Genomic DNA, 5,009 nt, shown 5'->3' on the forward strand with positions numbered 1-5,009 from the left:
TTGATGAACGGCCAAAATAAAAAATCTTCCTAAAAATTGATGATTTTCATTTCTCCACCAATAAAGAGTTAATAAAATCTCACCAATTAGATGTCTTAAAATGATGTACCAGAAAGGTGCATCTCATGTAGCAAAAAATAAGCCCCTATAGGTCCACATTAAAAAAAAAATAAAAAAAATTATAGCCTGTACAATGTGACAATGCAAATCTGCTCTGAGTGGCGCCTCCTTTGATTCTATGCCCGGCCGTGCGCCCAAACAGCAGGTTACCAACACTCATGGGGGATCGTCACTCAGGAGAAATTGGCTATCAAACTTTGTGCAGCCTTTTTTCATTTAATCCATTGCGAAGGTTGTTCGCCCTGCGCTATTATTGTGATTTCCTGTTGTGACCCTGGTTCCGTTCCTGACTACGCTGCTCAGGATCAGGACTTTGCAGATGTTTTCTCTAAGAAGCGAGCCGAGACTTTGCCGCCTCACCGCCCCTATGACTGCCCCGTTGATCTCCTACCGGGTTTGTCTCCTCCACTGGATCGGGTGTACCCTCTCTCTGTACCAGAAACCGCTGCTATGTCAGACTAGATTAAGGAAAACCTGCAAAGGGGGCTCATTTGTAAATCCTCTTCCCAGGCTGGTGCAGGCTTCTCCTTCATTACCAAAAAGGATGGGTCACTCCGTCTGTGCACTGACTACCGCGGTCTTGACAAAGTCACCGTTAAGAATCGATATCCACTAACTTTGATCACGGAGCTGTTTGACCGCCTGCATGGAGCCAAGATCTTCCCCAAACTGGACCTTCGTGGGGCCTACAACCTTATCCTCATTCGCAAGGGTGACGAGTGGAAGACTGCCTTTAACACTCGCAACGAACACTTCAAGTATTTCGTGATGCTGTTCGGACTTTGCAATACCCCTGCGGTTTTCCAGGAATTCGTCAACGACATCTTCAGGGACCTACTATATACCTGTGTAGTGGTCTATTTTGACGACATTCTGGTGTTTTCTCCGGATCTCGAGTCCCACCAGTCTCACGTATGACAAGTCCTCAGTCGACTAAGGACTAATCACCTTTATGCCAAATTAGAAAAGTGGCAGTTTCAACAGCGGAGTCTTCTTTCCCCAGCTATATAATCTCCAACAGAGGTCTCCTGATGGATCCTGCCAAGCTGGCCTCGTATTGCAGGACTACGCACTTTACAGCGGTTCCTGGCCTTTGCAAATTACTACCGGCTGTTCATCCCGCACTCCTCCTCTCTGGTGTCTCCTACTGTGGCGCTCACCAAGAAGGGTGCCAACCCCCGACTCTGGCCTTCGGCAGCTGAGGAAGCCTTCGCGAGCTTAACGGCTTTGTTTGCTTCAGCTCCAGTTCTTGTACGTCCCGACAGAGAAGCCTTTCCACCTGGAAGTGGATGCCTCCTCATTAGGGGCCAGTGCGGTGCTCACGCATAAGGGTCCCAAAGGCTGAACCCTCACCTGTGGATTTTTCTCTAAGACTTTCTCCTCCGCTGAGAGGAATTATTCCATAGTAGATCGAGAACTGCTGACGATTAAGCTTGCCCTAGAAGAGTGGCGTTACCTCCTCAAGGGAACTTGTTTTCTGGTCTGCATTTACACAGACCACAAGAATCTCCTCTATCTTCAGACTGCTCAGCGCCTCAATCCACGTCAGTCTCGCTGGTCACTCTTCTTCTTCCGATTGAATTTCCTCATTCATTTCTGTCCGGCTGAGAAGAACATCAAGGCTGATCCCCTCTCTCGTGCCTTGGATGTCATTGGGGAAGAACCGGCTTGTCATCCCTCCTGAATGGCTGGTTGTGGCCGCTCCAGTGAACCTCAGCTCCCAACAGCCACTGCTGTGAATGAACACAGATCCGCACAGTTGCCAATCTGACAATAACTCCAGGTCACGAGGGATGCACCTGAACCCAAACTCGAAGTTGGGGTCTACTGCTCTCTATTTACAAACAAAACTGGCCCTTTATTACCCCTTAGCGCTAACTGACGGATAAATCCGTCTGAAAACTAAAGGGGATGTATGAAGAGGGCTCTTGGGGTGAGCACTCTTCATACAGACATGGGGTTTCCTGTATATTGCAGCAAACACCGTTGATCCTTCGAGTTCGCTGGCGCTACTCACCTCTCCCCACTCCTGATTCCTGTCCGCGCGTGTCAGCAACAGGGAAAGTTAAAGGGCCAGCGCACCGTTAATTGGCGCTGGCCATTTCCCAGAAATCTATTTAAATCTGCCTCTCCCTGCCGGATCTTTGTGCTCAATGCCTAAGAGAAAGCTGTTCCCTGCGAGTTATTTCCGTGTATTGACCTTCCAATGTTACCTCGGACCTGTTCCTGATTACGCTTCTCCGCTGCCAGTCCTGACCTCTTGCTTCATCTCTGACCTTGAACCTCTGCCTCCAGTATCAACCTACTGCCTGTCCCCGACCACAAGATTGTCTGCCGATTGTGTACTTCTACCTTGGCTGCCACTGCGGACAAGTCGCATCTGTGGAACGACCTGGTGGTACCACACATAGATTCCGGTCCCAGGTGTTGGTGGTGGTCCACTGACCCCGAGCCCTGACAGTCTCAATGTTGCATGAAGGTGGTGCTGGCTGTCAGCTGTTGGTTAAGATGAATGCCAATGCCAGTATTTTTTTGAAGTTTTGACCATTTTAAAATTTCTACCTGAAAATCAGATATTTGGTTATTTCAGTTTTGTGATTTTATTATGATTTATTCATGTGAACATGCACATTCATCTTTTACACTTGGAGTAAAACACTTTTTGCCATGAAAGTCAATTTGATTCGTTTAATAAAAAATGTACAATTTGGGACATGTATCTAATTTTTGGCCTTTTCTTCCTTTTTTGTGACACATTTGTACTTTTGCGACTTTTTTTGCACCTAAGACAATCTCTCTTCAGAGTTCACGATCGTAGAGTTTTCTGCAGAGTTCCCACCCAATTCCAGTCGTGAATCCAGTTCCAGTTAGTTGGACAAATTGGAAAAGTGCCAAAAAATGGTCTAAAGACCTTCATAAGCGTGGTGCAAGACAGGCAGTTTTTTGGTGCAAATCCACCAGCATTCTGGCACAAGTGCGGTAATAAATTGCCTCCATTGTGTTATTTGGATCATGCAGTGAAAGCTGTAAAAACGAGGCCCAATGGAAAGAGATTTTTGTGCAGGCCATTGCCCAAGCAAAGAGTTCACCAGACAGGACTCAAAGGATATTCCTGCTGTCCAAAGCAACTAAAGACATCCTGCTCTCAGCGCTATTTTGAAGCAACATCTTGGCAGCTTGCAACTTGCAGAAGAGGATACTTCCTGTAACCGAAATACCCTGTGGAGAAGCTGCAATGGTAGTCTGAATTTGCTCTTCTTCTTTCGCCTCACAGGTTTTTAATGTTTTTATTGCCGTCCTGTCGTAAATAAGATGTCCCTGTATTTATCAAACTGTTGTTTTAGAGTTTTTTTAATATGCACACTGTTTAGTGTGCATAAAATGCTGTGAATTTTCTGTTTCACGCATAACATCATGTCTGACGAAGAGAACTGGTATTCACGAAAGCTCCACCATCAAATATACTCAGTTAGCCTCAAAAAGGTATCACCTGATTTCTTCACTCTTCTTCTGCTCTCCATGGCTAACATGGTACAAATCTTCTCTTTCAACTTTTTTATTGCCCTCAGGGGACAGATTTAAAGAGAACCTACCACCACGAATCTACCTATAAAGGTAGATCGGGTAGTAGGTGGATGTAGAGCTAATCCTCACGTCCCCGCTAACTTTTGGTACACTTTATTGACCTAATATGTAAATTTCGTTATGCGGCTACTGGGGCGTGGAGTAGCCGGGACGAGGCTACACAGCGCGGCTACTCCACGGCCCCGTAAGCCACATTACTCCTCCTACCCTGTTGTGTGCGGCGCGCAGCTACGAGGAGCTGCGCGCCCTCGTCCGACAAGCCGGCTACTGCGCATGCGCATGCCTCGGAGCTGGGACTGCTCAGCCGTTGGCCATTGCAGAACGGCATCATGACGGACGAGGACGCGCAGCTACGTGGAGCTGCGCGCCGCACACAACAGGGTAGGAGGAGTACTGTGGCTACTGGGGCGTGGAGTAGCCGCGCTGTGTAGCCTCGTGCCAGATACTCCACGCCCCAGTAGCCGCATAACGAAATTTACATATTAGGTCAATAAAGTGTACCAAAAGTTAGCTGGGACGTGAGGATTAGCTCTAAAAAGAGCTATCCTCATGTCCTTTACATCCACCTACCACCCGATCTACCTTTATAGGTAGATTCGTGGTGGTAGGTTCCCTTTAATGTTTTGGAAGAACAGAGAGCTATAAGTTACTGCTTAAATCTCCATGCTGTCACTTTGCTTTTGGTTGTAGTTTGGGCACTCAGTATCTAAAAGCTTTACAATCGCTGTGGAAAAACGTAAGCGTAAAAATATAAAAAGGGTTAAATATTAAAAATAAAAAGTCAGAATTTTGCACCCAATTTCCCTCAGGGAGTGATGATTAAATTGAGTCGATTCGGTAGATACAGCCGATCTGTGCGCCGTCACAAAGTACAACGCGTCTCACGAGCCCTCGACGGGCGACACTGACAGGAAAATAAAAAACGTCCCGCTTTTAGAGGCAAATTTAATAAAATAGGGGAAAAAACGCTGCGTCCTGAGGCGAAATGTGGCTGAAAAGGGGTTAAATTGTGTCGAGGGCTTCGGCTTCGTAACTTAGCGTTTCGTTACCTCACGTGTTGAGGAAAGTGACCATTTTATTTCGACTCTGACAGAAACATTGATGGACTCTGTAGGAATACCCTATTTTCATTACTTTCGCACTGATTCTTCGGTTTCCCGCCCCCCCATCACCTCACACACTGAACCTGCTCCTCGCCTCTGCCGTGCTGTCCCCTCCAGCCTTCTCATTGGCTGCCTCATATCAGCTGATCTCTTCGCATTGGCCACTGGGAAATGTAGTCCCTGACTGGTAGACGAGCGCTC

This window comes from Engystomops pustulosus, chromosome 9, assembly GCF_040894005.1.
Source record: "Engystomops pustulosus chromosome 9, aEngPut4.maternal, whole genome shotgun sequence".
In the NCBI taxonomy this organism is placed as follows: Eukaryota; Metazoa; Chordata; class Amphibia; order Anura; family Leptodactylidae; genus Engystomops; species Engystomops pustulosus.